The 20,930-nt window shown below is 41.3% G+C and overlaps 1 long non-coding RNA gene and 2 other non-coding genes across 4 annotated transcripts; all 3 read left to right on the forward strand.

Annotated features, from left to right (window-relative positions):
• The first annotated feature begins 1,254 nt into the window (after positions 1-1,254).
• Positions 1,255-9,165, forward strand: LOC142593225 (uncharacterized). 2 transcript variants are annotated; one of them, XR_012830935.1, is made up of 7 exons: positions 1,255-1,283; positions 3,335-3,384; positions 3,978-4,047; positions 4,650-4,732; positions 5,962-5,991; positions 6,866-6,910; positions 7,550-9,165. It is a non-coding gene; the product is annotated as an uncharacterized LOC142593225 (long non-coding RNA). The 2 variants fall into 2 exon arrangements; XR_012830934.1 differs by lacking the exon at positions 1,255-1,283 and having other exon boundaries at positions 1,816-3,384.
• LOC142593371 (small nucleolar RNA SNORD50) lies at positions 4,888-4,954 on the forward strand. Its single transcript, XR_012830980.1, has one exon. It is a non-coding gene; the product is annotated as a small nucleolar RNA SNORD50 (small nucleolar RNA).
• LOC142593370 (small nucleolar RNA SNORD50) lies at positions 7,285-7,355 on the forward strand. The gene has a single exon (XR_012830979.1). It is a non-coding gene; the product is annotated as a small nucleolar RNA SNORD50 (small nucleolar RNA).
• Positions 9,166-20,930: the final 11,765 nt, after the last annotated feature.

Consider the following 20,930-nt stretch of genomic DNA (forward strand, 5'->3'; position numbering starts at 1 on the left):
AATATTTTTAACAACTTGTGAAAACACCAGTTTTTTCAGCTTTTCTTCACCCTTCCTTGTCCTTCCTGATTTCCTCAACTAAGCTGACTGATACACTAAACCTCTCAATAAACAGGCACACAAAAAAAGTTGGGCTATTTATAAACAATTAGTGAGAACCTCCATAAATAGTATGAGAATTCAGGACGTGGTTTCACATCAGTTTAAACATCACCTGGGCTGTAGCACTCCTGCCATCGCCACTGTAGCCCAGATACCTGCTCCCACTTCTTTCATTAGCACTTCCCCAGCAGCAGAGGAGGCTGATTCAGCTGGAAACTAAGCCGCTTTCTGACTGAGGTGCAACCGTAGAACTTCCAGTGGCTAAAGCCACGCTGGGATTGGGGCAGCCCACTTTTAGGTTCACTGTGGAACAGCACCCTTAAGACGTTCTAGAATGAAAAAGTATAGGAAGCTTTCTGTCTGTTGTGGGTAAGAGTTTTCAGCCCCGATGACTTGTAATGTTATACAGGGATAGAGCGTTGCATGCCATTTCCAAAAAGGGAAAGGGTGTGCGTGTGGTTAAGGTTTCAGAAACATCTAATTAGAGACGAAGGAAAGCTGAAACATTCAGGCATAGCTATAGGTGGTTAACCAGTTGGAGCCGAACAGTAAAAGAAGATTGATAGAAGAAACAAGTACTAAATGAAATATTTAGTTCCAAGTTTGGGAGGTGGAGCGGCATCAACGTTCCCCCCTTCACCTGCTAGCTCTGCGTTTTGTGCAAAAACCCTGTAATGCAAAATGCATAAACACGACCCGTTTGGGCCTGCCTCGAGTGCCTGTTCTTTCTTCCCCCTCAGGCACACCACCCCAGCGAGGGAGGGAAGCCCCCTCCCGATTTCTCTCCCGCTCGGAGGCCGGGCAGCCATGTTGGCAGCAGCCTCCCGGGCCGCCGAGGGCCTGCACCAGAGGGGCCCGGGGCGAGGAGGCCGGGTAAGGCAGGGACAGGCCGCCGCCACCGACGAACTCTGCGGAGAACACGCCGGCGGCCGCACTGCCCGGGGAGGGACGGGGGCGGGGGAGAGGCCCCGGCGCCCGAATTCGGGCGCCGGGGCCTCTCCCCCGCCCCCGTCCCTCCCCGGGCGGGAAAAGCGCGGCCTCACCCTCAAGCGCCTCAGAGTCCCCGCCCCTGGGCTCGCGGGCAGAGGGGCGGGGCCAGCCTCGTTCCCACCCCGCGGCGTACATATAAAGCTGGCGAGCGCCGCCTTCGCCCTCCCTTTTCCTGCGGAGCCTCTGTGGCGGTGGGTAAGGCGGTGGCGCCGGCGGTGAAGGCGGCCGGGGCTGCGGTACGCCCTGCTTCCCCAGCGGGGCTGGCGGGGCAACCGGGCTGCTTTTTTTTTTTTTATGTGTATGTGCTTGGCTGCTTGGGATGCTCGCCCGCGTAGCGCTTAATGCTGGAGCTGGCGGCCGAGGCTCGCACCTCAGCGCGGCGGGGGCACGCAGGGCCGCAGCCGCGGTGGCCGCCGGCCCGCTGTAACCGCGGCGGCGAGGGGACGGAGGGGAGGACTACGTGTCCCAGCAGGCCTCACGCCTCCGCGGGGAGGGAGGCGGGAACGCGGCGCGGGCGGTTCGCCGCCGGAAGCGGTGTCCCGCGGCGCGGGGCACTCTGGGATGGGCGGCGGGCTACCATTTTGCCCCGGTGCGGGCGGCGCCCGGCGAGGCGCTGCCTGGCCTGCGCCATTTTGATCGCTGGCCGGCCCGGAGGGGGTCGTGTCGGGTACCTTCGGGGGCTGGTGAACGAATGGTGGCCGCCAGCGCCGCCCGCTCTGAGTTGCTGGGGTTGGGAGCAGCCCCTTGGCAGAGCGATGCAGCCTTTCCCTTCGGTTGTCGTTTGAGTTGGTGCCGCAAATGCCGGCTAATGCTGGTGAACGAAGGCGGCCTAAACATCACGATGAGAATGAGGCGTTCTAGTGAGAGGTCAGGGCTCCTTGAATAAGGTGGAGTTGCCTTGCTCGTTTGGCATAGAATCGTTTAGGTTGGAAAAGACCTTTAAGATCATCAAGTCCAACCATTAGCCTAACACTACCAAGTCCTCCACTAAACGGATTAAGGGAGGAGTAATAATTTCATGTTGCCTGGTTTGGGGGCTGGATTATTTTTTAATGAAAGTAAAAACTAGGAATAGGGTTGGTGCACACGTGTGTGTTGCCTGTGTGTGTTTCAGAGGGCTCAGTCATCGGTATCACGGAATTGCCCTACAACAGGAGACTTCTAAAAATACAGTTACTGTAAAATCCACATATTGTGCCAAGAACAAAACCAAACAGCACAATCTTTGCATGTTTTTTTTATGTGACTCATGAGATTAACCTTTTAACTATTGATGTTTCCTTTTTGTTTTTTTGCTAGGCAATGAGACAGCAGAATAAAGGGAGATATATTTTAAAAAATAAAAAAACCCCGAAAAACTTCGTAAGATGCCTTTTTTCCCCTCTTGTGATGCTAATGTCATTGAGCCGTAGTCCTTCTGGAAGAATGGGCAATACAATAAAAAAATATAGCTAGGATTCCCGGCTCTAATCTGCAAGCAGAGATTAGGAGATGCTTGTATTCATGTAGGCAGTTGTTGGGTGCATTCATTCTGTATTGAAATAGCTTGTCTAATGATAGCCTGAGTCACATGTTAAGATTACCACACAGTAAAATTTTTGAATCTTTACAAGCCATTAGTAACCCTTGGTTATTTGGTGTAACAAGCAAGCTTAACTCAAGATTTTCCATAGCTTAATTTTTTTTTGTGTTCTGAAACAAAACGTGTTTAGGTTATCTTTACTGGATTGCTACGTTTATTTGATCTGCATGGTGCAGAGTGAGAAACATTGGAAGCTGCATATTTTCAGTATTGTGTATGACAAAACAAATACTTTGTCATGTGTTTCTTTGGCTGGTTGAATTGGTTGAATTTAAATACTTGCTATGTGGTTAAAACTGAATTCTCTAAACCAATTGAAATCAGTGCTTATACTTAAAGGACTGAAACCTTGAGATGATGAATTTTTGTTAAAAATCCTTTGGACTGAAGCTTAATAATGGCTACATGCAGTTATTTCTGCAGTGCTTTTAATATGGTATTTCAAGTGGACGCAACTCATAACTCCTTTGTTACTTAAAACTGGCTGCATTTCTTGCTCTCGAAAAGGCCTCCTGTAAACTTAGTCTTATGTACTTAACATAGCTTCTGGGACTTTAGAGATTGTTGATGATTATTGTCTCATAATGTGTGGGACTTAGTGGCCTGGTAATAAGAACCTGCTGATTTCAAGTGTTAAGCTTGTTTACTGTTTGGTTTTAGGTATGATGGAGAGGAAGTCTACAGTGGTGTCCAATACATTGTACATTAAGGTAATGGCTCTGGATTTTTTTTTATTTTGTTGCTCTAGTAGTAACACTACACTTCTGTTGCTTCCATGCTTCTATTTCTTACTTGGTTTCCATATTTTTTGTCTGTCAAAAGTACAGATGGTTAACTTGTGCTAAATTATACTGATTTTGGAGATGGTGTGAGTTAGCTCTCTGGCCTTGGGTGTGTGTTGGAGTTAATGTGAATCTAGGTACTTGACCATATTTGACCGTAATTATTGAGGTAATGATCCTGCAAACTATGGACAGATAGTGCTGTTGCATTGTGAATAAATGCATGGCCACTCAAATATTTTTGAAATAGAAGCTTGAATGTCTTGGTTCTTCAGAAATTGTAATGGATACAAAAGGGTCTAAAACCAGTTCAGGGTAAATTTTTTTCTAGTGCATACAAAATTTCAATTTGTCAGGTATTGAAGACTGTTCTAGACCAATACTGAATTGTTGTATGAAAAAGTGAATTTTTAGTGCTTGTTGATTATGTTTCTGACATAGTAACATGGGAGGTGATGTTAGACCACAGCAAGAGACATTTTCTTCTTTAAAAGATAATTTTTGTTTAATTTCAATTTTAGTCCTTCATGGAAGCACCGTCAGAAGTAGAAGAATACTTGGTACACACAAGTGGATTTTCCTGAAAGCTATGTACGTTTTGAATGATCACTGGGGATAAATTAATATGATAAATTGATTGGCAAAATATATGTATGATCAAACTAGGTGTGTCACTAGCTTTAAAATTGAGGTAGCATTGTATTTCAGGCATGTTTGACATCATCTAGAACTGTCTAGGCTGGGGAGTTGGTGAATGGTTTATTTGGCTGGAGGAGCTGGTAAAATATGCTTATCTGAACTGTTGATACTAAATCTGATAAAGATTACCTCAGGATGGCTTTTAATTGCGAACTTGCACTTCATCAGGAGATTAGTATAAGAAAGTGTTTAGGTGAAGAAAATAAATGGGACATCTAGAGACTTGTTAAAGTAAACAGGCAAGTGTGGTTCCTTTTTTTTTTAATAAAAATGTGTATTCATTTTTTAAAGAGCATAGTTGATATTCTCACCTTTTGGAAATGCGAAGAAGTAACTTCAGGATCTGTATTCAATTTAATTTGACTCAAATGCTTACAACTGGTGGTTGGGAGGAAGAGGGATCCACAGGAGTAAAACTTGGTTATTCCTAATAAGAAGTTGTACTGTATTACGCATGAACATGTTGTAATTGATTATTTTACTCAAATTTCTAGAACGGCATGAACGGTTTCTAATGATGGGAATGTCAGGCGTCCTGATGAAAGATTTCCTGGCAACTGTAGTACAACAGATAGAGGTAGTATTTATTGATTAAGCAGCTGAAATTTTTTGTTAATTGTAACATATTCCTTTTTCAGTACATCTGCATATGAAAGACACAAAGCTTATTTTGTGGAATGTATGGATGTATGAATTACTTTGCAATTCCCAGTCACTGATACTTTAGTGGTGAATCATGATGAAACTGCCAAACCTGATATGTTGATGAGAAACTTCATACGGATCTGGCTACTGAGATGAAACCACTTACATAATTCTTTCAAAAGTCACTTAATCTTTCAGTCATTATCGCAGTTGGTATTACTTTTGTTTCTGTCCCTATGTACAAGCTAGATACCATCATGCTCCAGGTTGTGAATAAGGATGTTGGTGCATTATTTAAACTCTGGTCCATGTTGACGTGGACATCTGCTCTTGCAAAAGCTAGCATCTTTAAAGAGCAGAGAGAGGGGGAAGTGTTAGACACCTATAATTTGAGGTATCCTGTGGGCAAATAACAAACATTAGCCAGGTATTAAAAGTGCTCTGGTAAGCAGGGGTTGCTGGTGTTTGAAAGCTGGTGGTGACGTTTGCGCTTTCAACCCTCTTAGGACTGTTAACTTAGGACTCTGTCAGACGTGAGCATTTAGGAAAAGTAATGTTAATCATTAAAGGTGAAATTTGGTGGTGAATTGTAATGAATTATATTAAAGCTGTTTCAGCCTCAGAGCTAAACTAATTCAGAAGAGCTAGTAAACATTCTACTTCCAGCAGGCAAAAAGCATGCTTGTGGATGCTTACTGTGCATCAAGAGTATTGGTAGAGGTTTCTCCAAGAACTTCATTCTTAACTAAGTATCTGAATGTAATCTTTTTCAAGGAAGGTCACTTTAATTGCACTAGTTCTTGAATATCCACAGTTTGTTTTTATTTAAGAAGTTAAATTCTAAAGTGTGAGGACAAGTTCTAATTTTTCTGTCTTACTACAAAATCTATAGTTCCACTCCTTAGTAAAGAAAGGTACCTTTAAATACCTTGCTAAATACCAGCAGTTTCTTTTGATGAACAAGCTTTGTCCCAGTATGTGAAGTTCACATGTGTGAGTGAAATGTGTTGTGCACCAGTGCTACCTGTAAAATGCTGTACTGTTGAGACAGGCAATATTACAAGTAGAAAGTGGAGTGACTTAACATGGCTGATCTAGAGAAAAGTTGGAAGTAGCAAGCCTTGCTAATGTAACTAACCAGTGCATTTTATGTCTTTGCAGGGATGCTTGAAGGCTGGTTCTCAATTGAAGGTATGAATTCCAATAAATGTTATGATTAATTTAAAAGCTTGATGTGGGAGTAGTGCTTAAAACCATTGGTATGTCTGGTGAAGAACCTGTTGTGAACCTGATTGATTGCTTGATGAAAAACACATGTGAATCTGACTCCTGAGTTTAGACTAACACCAGAACAGGTGAAGTGTTTGAAGATCATAGGCTTCATAGTCTGTACATACCCTGAAACTTGGCAAAACTGGTTTAAATAATAACTAATGATAATTTTTAAATGACTGCTTTAAAAACTTCATTGTCAATCCCATTTATAAGCAGGAGGTGACATCTAAACTGTTCTATTACAAATGGCATATTTGAAGTGGAGTGGGATTTGTGCATAACTGCATTATGGAAAACGGGGTGAAACATTTAATGATTTGTCTTGGCCTTTTTTTAACTTTCAGTTCTAGTTCAGAGGTAGTCTCCATTTTCCTGTTGCTTGCAGGAGAGTCGGACATAGAGGAATGTGGTCTGGATGCAGTTTTTTATTTAATGCTTGCTTGTTGGTGGGTTTTGATAGAAGCTGAGAAGCAGGTATTAGCTAATTTTCAGAAATCAACTTTTTGATTCTGATAGGAGAGGGGGAATTATACTTGATTGGTTAGTTGCCTGTCATAGTTTGTAGCTAAGTTGAGCAATAGCTGGCAAGAGAAGCAAAATAAATTGTACTGTGGCACGACTACACTTCTAAGTTAAGTTTTACAGAGCTTGCGGGGTACTGATACTAATCCAACACTTGTTTAATAATGCAGTTTGGTCTGTATGAGAGACTAAATAGATGGCAAGTTGTATTTTGAGTGATGGAAGAAAATTTTTCTGAACTAATAAAGGTCTCTCTCTTCTTGGACAGGAAAATGGTCACAAATGTAGGAACAAATGGTTTTAGCTTATTCAGGTACGTAATTGAAAAGCTTCTAAACGTTTTCTCGTTTTAAGTCCAAAGTAACTCTGTGCTTACAGTTTGGAAATTTTTTGTATTATGACAGTTCTTGATATACTTAATACAGTAACTGATCAATTGATACGGTAAGTTGGTATAGTAATTAATTCTGTACATAGTTGGAATTTAAGAACACTTGTTCCCCAAGGCAGAATGTGTGCTGATAGCTGTGCCTAACCTTGGTTAGCTTTCAAACCTACATGCAAGGTTTTTAATAAGTGTATGTTATTGAAATTTGTCAAAGGGCTAGAGAATGTTCAATTTCTGTATTGCAATCAGAAACCCTATAGAAAAAGAGTACATGTACATTTTTGTTATTGCTTTTGTCTTGTCTGTGATGATCCTATCCCGAACCTGAATTCCTTGTTGAAAAGCCTAATACGGATCCGGAATCTGAGATGAGACCAAAAGATTTGATTTTAAAATTTCTGAGAAGTATTATAACATATGTGGGGTTTTAGGTTTGGCGGTGGTTTTGTTTTTTAACAGAAATGGTAACACCTTAATGTATCCAAAGTGGTGTGTGCTTGCTTGCAATTTGAAATTTCTCCCTTAAATGAACTGTTTTACTTAGACCTTGTTCTTCTTTTCCAGTGATGAGTTGGAACACTTTGTCAGTGCTGCCTGACAAATGTGGATGATCTGTAACTGGAAGGAAGTGTAACACCTGAAGAGTTTTTCTGGCTTGGAGTTGGGATGCTGTGCTTTTAAAAACCTGCTGAAACAGCTGCTGTGATTTTGTTTAGCAGATACTGTTTTCAGAAACTGCATGTGAACCAAAATCACTGTCTCTGCATATTTAAAATGGCGCTTGTCCGAAAACATGGAGCTGCCCTCTGTAGGAAGGATAGTAGCAATATTAGGGAAATGAGTGTTGAGCTTAAATACATGGAAAAACCCCCGAGTGTATTTGCCCTTTTAAAATGTCATAAGGGTATACAGAGTTGTTGATACTGAAGATCTGTAATAACTCAAAACAATGGAAATCACAGGCAGGCCCTGTAAAGATGGGGCGAAAGCAAAATGGGTACCCAAATTCAACGAGTCTGCTTTTTGAAGGTGGTGTCATCCAGGAGATAGGAGGAAGTAAATAAGGTGACAGTGGTATGGAAGCATAAGTATGAAACACTTGTAAAAAAGAAATTCAGGCATCATGAGGGAAGTTGTGGTTACAGAAAAGCAAGGTCTAAAGCTTGTGTTGCCATCTCTGTCTAGTGAGGGAGAGAGGAACTTGGGTTTTATGGGCTGCCGCTTCAGCATGGAAGGACCACAACAGTGGAACTGCCCTGTGAGGAATATGCTGACAATGTTATCTGCTTGCTGTGTGGGGAAAAGAGGTCAGTAGTGGGAGAAGGGAGTACACACACTGGAACTTAGGCTTTGAGCAGTCACTTGAAAACTAATGGTGCTGTATCACAGTAACAGCGTATTTGCTGTATTCAGCAAATGAGTACTCTTCCACAAAGAAGTGAGGGATCATAAATTGGTCACCAAGTAAATTGGATTTTTAAAGACAAATCATTATGTACATAAGATGCAATCTGCCTTAAAGCATGACTCTCAAACCTAATTGCCAGGAACACTTTATAAAGGAAGAAACATGAGAATGGCATCATACCTAAGAATTGATAGAGAGCTGCAGTTACTGAATCATTTCAACATGCACCAAAATACAGGAAAAACTACCCTGTAATCTGCAGCCAAAAATGACAGCGTTGGATGCCAGCAGCTCTCTTCCCTTAGAGTTGGAGGAATTCCTATAGCTCATGGAATGTGCCTATTTCTAAATGACAAGTTCCATGAAAAGCCCAATTTTCTGTCTAAGCAGTATCATGAATTGCAAAACATTACCAGAAGTAACACCTAAAGCATTGGAATGTCAAAAATAAGTATACATCCGACTACTAAAATGTACACTAAGGATCTGACCCAATTCCAGGAGTATACTGGCTCACTGAGCATCTCCTATGCTTTGGTTATTGTTACTAAGCAGTAACCAGCTACCTTGGCTAAAGGCTACTCCTTTAAAGCAAGCAACTGTGTTAGTCGTATCAGAACCTGCAGAAATTTATTATAGAACAGCTTTCCCTTTATTGCTTTCAACAGGATTTATTTCTGTTAACAACTGTTACTGACATGGGTAGGTATTTCCATGTGCCATGTTTTGTACATGCTCTTTCTTGAATAAAGATGAGGATGTGAAAAACTTAGTTGTTGCACATCAGGTCTGTAGTCGCACAATGATGTTCCTTGGCAGCTTGTACTTTGCAAGAGCTACAAAGGCAACGTGGCCTTGTTGCAGACACGTGATAGTCCATGCTGTGCTCGAGTGACTCCTGGACAACATAAAATCTTACTAGTGATTATGCACTTCCAAAGTGGGAAGGGACCAGTCTCCCATCTTTTGCCCACCAGTTCTGTGAAAAGTCTGGGTGCTGTTGACAGCATCTAGTGAAGCTACTTGGATGGTAAGTCAAAACGATGCCAGTCCTAGCTATAGCTAGGTCAGTCTCTTGAGGAAAAAAGATGTCAAAGACCAGAGAATTGGGTAATGCAGCAGTAATATTTGGTAAGTACTTTGTTAGATACTCTAAAAGGATCTGTGTATGACTTGCATTACAGGGTCAGAAGAGTATGTTTGTGGCACATCTTCTAGAGTGTAAAGGTACCATCTTTTTATCCTTTGGGCTGATGCTAATACAAAATACGGAAGCTTTTGAGGAGATACTGGTATGTGTACATCCAGTAAAATTGATGAGAATGAGTTGCTCTTGTGATTTTCTGGGATCAAAAAAAAGACTAGAGAGAAAGTTTCAGGATTGTGGGTGGCACTTCAGGTACCTGAAGTATTTCACATGAATCTTAGTCTGTATGTTCTAAAACATTCCTTGGGGTTGGTTTCTGATCTAGGATTGGCACCCTTTATCTAATACTGTCAGAGAATCATGTTACCTTGCATATCAGGTGGTGGAGGCCTGTCTCCAGGAGCAGTGTTCAGTCATGGGAAAGATGAACCTCTCGCTTGGCATAGAAAAAGGTAGATGTGGCCAGTGATAAGGCATATTGGCTATTAGCTGCAAACTGTTCTGTATGAGTGCTCCTGTGCTTTAGGGCTGCAGAAGATGGGTAACCAATGAAAAATGTGTGTTAGCAGTATTTAAGGTGGAAAGAAAAATACTAGTAATGGCTTTTTTGCTTGGTGGGAGGGGGGTGACATGTTTGCAAACCACTTCTGGATTTAATTCCTGTGGTATGTGTTTTGACTCTGATAGGTTGTTTTATACAAGTGATTGAGATAAGGAGATGTAGTTGTGAAGAGTTCCGTGACATTTGGAACACATGGCATGAGATTTCTCTGTGCAAAAGTATTTCATTAAACTTCAGTTTTACAAAATGTCTTCAAAGCTTTGACTCAAGATTGTGCAGTAAACAGCATGAAAGCACTTTGCTTTTTTGCACTTTAAATAGTCTGGTGAAATCTTGCGCTAACCATCCTTAGTCTTCAACTTAGAAGTGTCACATGGCTGTTGGGCAGTCGTCCAAGAAATCAGTGGTTAGACAAACTTTTGTTCTGGGATATTGCCATGTATCGGTCTTAGTAACTGGGCAAAAAAAGCAGAACCTTTTTTTGAGTTAAAGGAGTGGTGGGCTTACAAGCAAGAGGAGTACCTTGAAACCACAAGGAAGATGCAAGGGTAGCTCTGCATAAATGCTTTGCTACTGTTTAAGTAGTAAGGTCTCTGTTAATGTGGGAGGCTTTGTCTGTTGCTGAAGAACTTGCCTTGCCGGTGGAGGCTGTAGATCTATAAACAGAGTTGCAAGTGAGCACAACTAAGCTAGCAGTGGTTAACTGGCCACAGCACCCCCACTGCTATGTGAGTGCATTTGCTGGTGTGACGCTTGCTTGAAGTTAACAGATCCCAGCGAACAGAAATTTCGGCATAAGCTGTACTGTCAGGCTACCAGCCCACAGAGAAGGGTGCTGCCTTGGCTGCATTACGTCATGTGCCAGCTTCAGTGAGGTTGCTGCCTTCTGGTGCAGGCGGGCTCTTAATTGTACAAACTTGCCATATAAAGCTTGGGTATGAGATTTACTGATTAAAAATGGGCGTTGAAAGTAAGAGTTGTGAGAGGGACTCCTTAAGACAGTCAAACATGGACACAGCAGAGTGAGCAAAGTGTTAGACTTTGCCCAAGGAAAGGTACTCTGTATCCGAGGGTATTTAACCCTGAGTTTGGGTCAGTAGTTTTTCTGCACACGCCTCCCGCAGTTCAGAGGACAAAATTTGAGTTACAAGCTGGAGTGTGAATTAATCTAACAGATAAATGGTAATTTCAGGTGAGTGGAGTACAGATGGAGGCCTTTGTATGCTATGTAAATGTATGTGTCAAGGATTTACATTCTCTGTCCTTTTTGTCATTAGAACTGGTATTACAAGCATTTTTGCTTGTCTGCCCTTGTCCGTTTCCCTCGGAGGATATAAACTGGAAAAGTAAAATTAAAACGAGGAATTCCATTTTCATTCAAACATCATGTGGCTTTTTATTTGATAGTCCAGTTGAGCTATCAGGGCTATGAAGACAGTACTTCCCTGCCATTGTCTCAAACTTCCTGCAGGCTCTGGAGGACAGAGTGGTGTTTGATGCTCAGAAGAATGGCTGTATTGAGCAGGACAAAGTCTGCCTCGCTCAGTATTCTGTCTGAGGATGACCAGTGTAAGAAACAGGAGAAGTATAGAGAGCCTTTCCAGCAGTTGGCTTGGGAATTTCCTGAGGAGATTTTGATTTGTACTTGAATACTACTTGGCAATTATGACCTATCTCCTTTTAAAAAGATGGGAAACATGAATGTTATGTGGGCTGTAAAATACATGAAGTAGTGTGATTGTTAGTATCTGCAGGGAGGAGGGGCTTAGGAGGGAGCTGAAGTAAAAGCTTTTTTTTCCTCTTTGAAGCTGATGTTGCTTTCAACTCTCTCATTAATGAAAAGAGTGGTAAGTGGAGTCCAGTTAAGGCCCCAGTGCTAGGCCAACTTTACTGCATACTTGAGTGAAGTTGAAGGTGAAAATTTGAAGTCTTGATGTGTGCTCTTACCTTCGGTACCCCTGAGCTACACTTCAGGCTTCTCACTAGACCAATAACCACTATTTTTCCCTGTGATTGGAGTTCTCAGTAACTGTGAAGGAACATTGTGCCAGCAATGACAGTACTAGTTTTATGGTTGCAGGTAAGGAATGATTCAAATCTGTCCTGAAGTAAAGTTCAGTTGTTGTTTTATATGTGGAAAGAAGCTAGAAAGAGATGAATGGACTGAAATAAACAAATGCTTAGAGCTTACATTGAAACTGGTAAGTTGATTGAAAAGTAAAGGTTGTATTTTTAAATCATCCTAAGATCATTGAAGGAGGAATATAGGGCTACCATTAAATTGGTGTACTCCATGTTACCTTGACAAAATGGGAAATAATTTGCCTTTGCCTTAGTTGTTTGTTTTTTTCAGTCAGAATGAGGGATGTTGCAGATACTATAGAGTCCTGAAAGAAACACTCAAGGCTTAAACTCTTACCTCTGTCTAGCAGGTCATTTTCTGCAGCAGAAAATAAAGCAAACTGCTTCACTGTCTGTCTTTAATTTCTTGCACTTCATCAGAAAAGTGCAATATTGGAACACAGCAAGTGGCAGTTCTTAATGTCATTTGGACTTCACGAGTTTAACAGTTCAGAGTATGCTTATTCATTCCTCAGGGTATCTTGGAATAAACATTTTGTGAAAATAATTGGATTATGTGGTTTACGGTTCTGAAAATTTTATGAAGTTACCTATTTGCTACTGTAAAGAAAAAGTTTGGTTTGTGGGAATTAATGCTCCTCCCCTCTTCCTGTTTTACAGATTATAAACCACATAAGTTTAACGGCAGGAACAGGAGTTACCTTCAGAACATCTTAAAGTAGTATTTGGTAATAAGCTGTATCACAATGCTGAGAATGTTCCCCCAAAAAAACCTTCATGGGCTGGGAACAGTGTCTGGGTTTTTGAAAATACGTTTTTGAAGGAGTATTCTTACAGTTGCCAGAATTGGCTTGTCTTCATTTACATGTACTTGAACTTAACAAGTTCTGTTGCTAGTGAAAAGTTGTTCAGCATAGTTTCTGCTAATTTGATGTACAGGCTGTAAGGTTGCTGAAAACCTTTTTTCCCATATAAAAGGATCTTCTATGTGATGACCCTTTGGCAGGGTTGACTGCAAGGTGTTCTGCTGTGTTGCCTTTTAACTGCTATGAGAAGACTGGAAATAGTATGAATACTTTCTCCTGGGAGTTTCATGTAGCTTATAGTTTTCTAATTAGAAAAGTAAGACTGAACAATTGTAGCAACTGCTAGACAGATTTTCTATAAAAGTGCTGCCCTGTTATGAGCCACGCTGGATATGGGAAGGTCCAAAGCTTTTAGCTTACAAATACAAAGATGGTTTGCCAGGAGTTCCACAGATTTGGAAGGAGACCTCACTTCTTGTGAGGATCCAAAATTACCAAGAACTGAAGACCACCAGTGCTACTGCCTGATAAGATGGCAGGAGGAGAAACATCCTTTTAGATGTTCTCCCCCTATTTCTGAGGGTATGCTTCTTCAAGAGTACTCAAAGCTCTTGGGGTTGTCTGAATGTGGCAGCCTCTGGCCCCTATGACTTACAGGACTATCTCCTCTCCCTGTGGTAAGGAAAGGGTAGCCTTTGCATATAAGAATAGCAAACAGACTATCTGGGTAGTAGACTTTTTAAGTGCAAATTGAGTCTTAGAATATTGGAGGAGTAAAAAGTCAAATACTGAATGAAAGATCTTCCACCAAAGGAGTCAAAAAGGAGAAGTTGAGAATATTTTTGTGCTCTAAATCCATGCTACTGCATCTTCTGCAGTGACACCAGCCTAACTTCCTACACTCAGAAACGAGACTTCTGGTAGTGCTCCCAGCCTTTGGCTTCAGGACAGCAGTTCTGAGGCTGTGACGTACTGTGGGTAATGTCATACTTTGGCCCTTTTGATTTCAAATTTTAAGTTCTTCTACCGTGGTTATGCAGAGGGCCTTGTGAGCAATGTGTCATTAGTGAGCTATGGTGTAAGGACCATTGTCTTTGTGATGGCTATTACCTTGCTGCACTAACTTTAAAAGGAAAAAGCCACTTAGCTTCTGTTTTGGGTTGAAGAAACTTGGCAGTGATCAGGATGGTTGCTCATAATGACACTGTTGTATTCTCACCTACCTGAGAAAGAGAAGAAAATGCTATATCAAGAAGAGGTATTCTGTTATTCTGAGGTAGCGCTCCTGGAGGTGTTTTGCCTCTTGGTCTTACCTGCTGCTGTTCCCTAAAGGCTAGTTTGGCTTTTCTAGCTGTGATTTTTCCAATGAAGTGTGACCAGGAAAATTTCAAGTACTATTGATTTTCAACTAGGAAAACACTTCTAAATTGACAGGAGGGGTATGCATATTTGGTCCTTCCTGAAGTCACAATTTCTATAGATAGAGCAGATTATCTATGGTAGCTTGGGCTATCTCCCAGCATGAGCCTTCTTACTCTGGGCCAAGGTTGGGACCTTGGTGTCCAAAACTACTGTGTAGTCCTTGGCTCTCTCCCAATCTCCTAAAGATCCTATTTCTCTTCTGTACTAGTCCTGTATTGCTTTCCCCAGAAGAGTTATGCATTAAACATCCCAAGAAACAAGGCAAAATTACAGAAGACTGCTACGTATCCACTCATTATTAATCTCAGAAGGGCTATAAGAGCAATAGCATATGAAACTTCAGTGAAGGGAAGGAAAAAAGGTCTTTGAGAATTTTTTCTCTGTCTGGGACTCAAGGATATAATAATCAAATTCAAACACCTGTTGAGTTGTAAAAAACAAGACCAGTTCCTGTAACTGATGAGATTTGACAGCTGTGATGTGCTTGTCAGAAATTAGAGATGGAGCCTGCAAGTAAGAGTTGCTGATTAGCTAAGTTGCAAATCTGTCAGGAATGATAGCTAGCTGGGCTTCAGGTTGTTTCAGATGTGAAAGGGAAATACTTCCTTCCCCACTTCTGTGTTGATACTGGACTCTCTGTGCTGGAAAGTTCCAGGCAGTAAAGTAGGAGTTAGAAAAAGGTGGAAGGTGAGTAGTATTTTAAGTAAAGCTCTTTCCTACTCACAATTAATATAACAGGGCTGAAAATCAAATGTACTTCTTCGTATAGTATTCTCAGAAGAACTGTAACCGTTTTTCCTGTTCAGAAAGATCTCAATTCTGCAGAAATAGGCTCTGTTGAACTTGCTCTTCTCTTGACTATTTTGAAGGCTGGCTAGGAAACAGGCACCTCAGGTTCATTAAAAAGGCAGAAATGAATTTCTGTGAAGATGATAGCTTTTTCTATAGCAGCAGCAAAAAGAAATATCAGCAGAATTGGTATCAGGCCCTGGAGGCAAACATTCTGAGCTTCTGCTAGAGCTTCCAATAGAAGTATGATGAAGAGGTTTTAAAAAATTCCTGGACTGTCTTTATTTCATATACAGTCTAATCCCACCTCTCAGAAATTTGGTGATTAAGATAACTAATACAGAAAATGTTCTGTCTTGGGCCAAGCTACAGTAAGTTATCCATGAGATACTTGCTTTCTGTGGTCGGCTGAGACAGTCTCCCCTTTCACCAAGGGATTTAACCTTAATATGAACGTAGTAGTCTTTGCTGGGGAGCATAGACTGATTGCTTGCTAAGAAATCTGACTAGGAACTAGGGAGTCAGAAAGAGCCTCAGAGGAAATGCTAATATGTTATCAGCACTATTACCATCAGCCTGAGGGTGGAAGAACCCATCTCTGTTACCTTGGTTGAGCTATAGAAAGCAGGTGAACTGCTAAGCTGGGAATGTCTCATGTTTGGTTTTGAAAGGTATTTGCATCAAATATGCATAGTTTACAAAAGTTTCTACCTTAATAGCCCTCCTTTTTCTTTTCTAGTTTTAATTTTTTTCCATTGTGTACTTAGACTGGAGGAGTTCATAACATTTGCAGACTAAAAGATTCTTCTGCATGTTGCTTACCGCCTCTTTTGGTTGTAGCAGATCTGTATCCTGAATTGGCTAACAGTTTTCATGTGTCAAATCTACTAACAAGGACTGATCTTTTAATAGAAGTTTAAAGGGGTTAAAAACAAATATTGGCACTAAATTACAAACATTTACCTTTTAGCATGCATAAGATGATCTCGAGTAAAAATTTTTTTGTAATTTTTCTTGGGAGAGACATAACCTATTGCTGTGGATGCGGCAGTAAAATCTAAAAGCACCTGAACTGGAAGGGTATGAAAGAATTTGGGAACTCTTGCAGTTAACTGCCATCAGTGATTTTAACAATTTTTTTATGGACATTTTCAGACACCTATATTGGTCCTGCTGGAACTAATAATTGATGTATTGGCAGTAAAAAGGTATATTCCTACACAGTTGTATTGACTCCTCTTACTGCTCGATGCATGCCTCCAAACATTGCTATCCATTGGTACATAACTCCAGTGGGAGAACACAAGAGCTACTAGAAATGTTTTTGTTAATTTGAATGTGGCATCAGTGAACAAGTTCACAGGTTTATCAGCCATGTATTTAACTAGTCATAAACTGATAAAAGATTTTTTTAAAAATTGACCCTGATTGATTTAAGTTTTCAAAATGAAACTTCCCTGTAATTGTTTTTACTGCTACTTTTAAGATCTAAACTTCAAAAAAGAAAAAACAACCCTGTATATTTTTACAGGATCAAAGGGACACTTCTAAGTTTATTTTCTGAAGGCAGATTGAAAGCATAATGTTCTTCATATGTCCCCTGCAGATCACAGAATAGCAATTTTTTTCTAGTGTCCAGTTGCTAGGTAAAATTAAAACTTTGTTTCCCTAAAGAACTAAATTATTGCTTCTAGCAGCATAATGCAGCTGTATTAGTCATAACATATTAAATTACAAATTTGTTCAGATTTCAGAACAGGTTATGTTGCCTGCACTGCCCTGTGCAAAACAATGAAGAGATACGTGGTTACTGCTACACAAGTTGGAAAGGGTAAACTTACACATGTGCTGAAGCTCTGTGTTAGCTTAAGATCTAATTCTAGTATCTCTCAAGGCACATATAAAAGTAGAGAGTAGGTCTTCCAAAATAAGACTATTGACAAGCAGCAAGCAGATCCCGAGGTAGTGATAGTAATAGTTCCTTGTCCTTGTGCTCTAGTCTGGAGTTTGTGCTGTAAATGAGAACTCCCTTAGTGTGGCATACTCCAGGCATCTTTTTTTTTTTAAAAAAAAAAGTGGGGGGGGGGGGAAGAGAGAAAAAAAGCACCCATATACAGAAGGTTGTATTGTCTGCTCTTGGGATCTGCAGAAATGCTGCATTTATGTAGTCACTTCTGCCTTGTACCTGGCAAGGATTGTAAAAGGTAGGGGGGAGGGAAGATTGTTCTGTTCTTACAAGGACCTTGAAGATGCGAGGTTATTTGGGTTCACCCATGCTTGAAAGGATTTTTAGGTTGTTTGGTTACATGTTAAGTAGTCTGAACAATTACCCCGAAAGCTCTGTATTGCAACTGCTGCATCAGGCACTTTCCCTTCTGAGTAATCAGCAATGTCATTACTAGTCAACTGAATAGGCCTGGGACATGAGTCCAATCACTGGCAACTGATCATCCATGCTGTTAAGGGTTAATACAGTCTCTGACAGCTGATGCCTGGGCCAGCTAGCACAGTGTCACATGTAATATTTGGGCATGGTTTAGAGGTTAAGGTGGATGAGAGCTTAGCTATAGCAACGCAAGCTGTGCTGTCCATGTTTGCCTTACGGCTGGAGAACAGCCATGACCTGTCCCATCTACCTGCGTGGCAGTGGCTGCTGTGTCCACAGTGGTCTGTGCTCTCCTGGGACAGACGCCCAGACCTCAGGAAGAATATTCTGTGACCTAATGACATGCTGTCTGCCTTTGGAGATGGGCTTAATGCACAAAGTAACTCGCATGGGGTTAGATGATCCCAAGGGTCCTTTTGTTCCACCCTTCAGTGGGCTTTTATTAAGTGTGCCAAGCACTGGAATCCCCACGGCTACTAGTCAGGACAGGGAGATGTTTGGCAACTGCTGTACAGGGATTTAAGGGCAGGGCTGGATGGGTACCTAGAGCAATAAATAGAGCAGTGAGTTCTGCATTGACACTTTCACTTGTGGCTCTGCTCAGTGAGTTGCAGCTTCAGCACCTGGCTACCTTGCACTGCGCAAGCAGACAGGATAGCACTGCTGTCCTGAGATGACTCTGAGATGTTTTGTGAGATGGACGCTGATGAGGAATGCTCTTCGCAGTTCTCCTGCATGAGTCCTTCTCATAAGGCAGAATGCACTAGGATGTGGAGGAATCTCTTTTCTCCAGCCCCTCCATGTGAATTTGATGAAAACTTTGGAGGGGGATGACAGCTCTTGTCACTTCTTTGCTGAATATATTGTTTCCTCTTTCCATGGAGCTTTGCCAGGTGCTGACCTAATGGTAACACTCCTCTGTGTAAGAGCATTAAAGCATCAGATGTTAAGGGGAACAGGACAGAAAAGGCAGTAGTAGTTGTGTCCTAACTCTTGCTTTTGTACCCACAGCAATAGTAAAGCAGTATTTTTATTTTTTCCTTCAGATTGGGAAGCCTCTTCCTGTAGTTCCCTCACCCTTGATAAGCTTGTGAGCTATTTGTATAGGAAGCCTGGTTTTTTTAATAGGTCTGTAGTGGGATGAGGAATATGTGATTAGAGGGAATCTGGAGGAAGAGGAACATTTGCACTTATACTTCTGTAGGGAGTGGGAAGGGTTTGGGATGAAAGGAACAGATCAGTGATTGCATGTTCTGCTTGCTGCAATGACAGGGTATTTGTACCATCAGACTGAAGAGTTAAGACCAACATTCAATCTCCAGTAGTGGGTATTAGCTAAGGGAAAAATACAAAGATAGGGCAAGCATAGATATGATAGTACTTCCTAGTATGCTTCCCTAGCCTACGCTAATTTTTGCTGCAGACTTTAAATTGGGCTGATATTTCTGCAGGTAATAATTTTAGATGGGAGTTTCTTCCATTAATTAGGCTAGTTACTTTGGGGGTTTATGGAAATACCTACAGTTTCATGTGACAGTGAATTCCCCAGCTTAGTTGCATGTGTGTAAAAGTAGCTCTTTTGCTTTGCTGTCTGCCAGTTTGATTTGGTGCCTCCTCATTCTTCCATTGGAAGAGAGTGAATGCTTATTCTCTAGTTTTCTCCATGCTGCTTCTGACTTTGTAGGCCAGTATTATGTTCCCTCATTTGTCTCTTGTCCGTGTTGAAGGTAAGGTATAGGTTCTGAATAACTCCTAACACTGCTTTTTTTTTTTTGCCAGTAAGCATAGGGCTTTTATAGTTCCTTGTCACAAGGCTGGGCATCTGGATTCTGAGTGATAATAGTCAGTTTGGGATAGCTTTGAGTTGGCATTTCTACATACACATGGAAGCGACTTCACTGTTTTGTGTGCATGCAAAAATAGTGTTCTCCATCCCTCTTTCAGTACAGACATGTTAATGTACAGTGCACTCCAAAATACATTGAATTCTACAATGATTGCTCTGAACCCATGGCTGATAAACAACTGTGTTAAAGTCCTCTAACTCAAATTAGAAAAACAGATAAAGGTATTAATGGAATGTGAATTAAACTACCTTCTACTACTTGTTGTGCCTTTCTCTTACAATGTTAGCTCTGGAGTGTTTGATTTGGGGGGGGGGGGGGGTGTACCTGTGTGTGGAGGAGGGGTTATGTTGACTGGAAAGAGGGGAAAAAGCAGTGATTGGTTTTGGAAAGAAGGACTTAAAAAAACATAGATACTTGGCAGAAATAGGCAGTCCAATACCCTTTCTTTAACTGGCACTGTTGCTATAGCACAGCTGTAAAGCAAAAGGGAGAGAAGCAGTTCAGAAAGAAGTTGATTCAAGACCTTCAGTCTATATATAAAATTTGACACCAGAAGAATTCTTGGAAGAGCCCCATTCCTCCTCATTGCCAGGCTTGTTCTCTGCCTGTGACTATCTGGGCAAATATTTAGCAGAATGCAGGTGACTTCAACCTCAAAAGCCCTGACATGTACGGTGTCGAGTCTGTAGGAGCAGGCTCCTCATGCGTCTTGCAGAACTAGAAGAATTAAACGCTAGTGAAAAATTAGTTACTTTGGGTTTTGGATTCAGGGGGAAGAAAAAAAAAAAGTCTTTCCAAATCTCAAAAAGAAACACCAATTAGCAGATAGTGTTGCATTTGTAAAAGTCAGGATAATTAACCATATTGCAGAATCCATCCATGTGCTCAAGCAGGGCCACCTAGGGCTGGTTGCCCAGGACCATGCCCAGATGGCTTTTGAGTATCTCTGAGGATGGAGACTCCACAACCTCCCTGGGCAACCTGTGCCAGTGCTTGGTCACCCTCACAGGGAAAATCTGTTTCCTGACATTCAGAGGGAACCTCCTGTGCTTCAGTGTGTGCCCATGGCCTCTGGTCCTCTGAACCATAATCGCTGGATTTGCAAACACTTTCTTTGCTGCTTTTGTTTTCCTGACTTAGTTGGAAGATGTGAAGTGTTTGAAGAGTGAGCAGGGTCAATGTTAGAGCCTTAGAAATAGTTTAAATAAATGGGGGAATAACCTTGATCTTGTTTTAATTGGTGCTACCCCTGCCTAGTTTTGGAAAAGTGAGAAGATGCACAAAAGATATAACTGGAAAGAATGCTAAAAGAAAATATTACTATGACTTAAGTTTAGTCTTTCTTTGCTGAAATTGTGACAATTTTAGATTGTAAGTTACTTTTGAGAATGGAAAAACTCTCAAATCTGCATATTAAAGTATAAGACTGAGCCATTCAGTCATATATATGAAATTTTCTTCAGGAGAAAGCTTTTCATAATTGATTAATCTCCTTT

Source organism: Pelecanus crispus, chromosome 3 (genome assembly GCF_030463565.1).
Source record: "Pelecanus crispus isolate bPelCri1 chromosome 3, bPelCri1.pri, whole genome shotgun sequence".
NCBI classification, from domain to species: domain Eukaryota; kingdom Metazoa; phylum Chordata; class Aves; order Pelecaniformes; family Pelecanidae; genus Pelecanus; species Pelecanus crispus.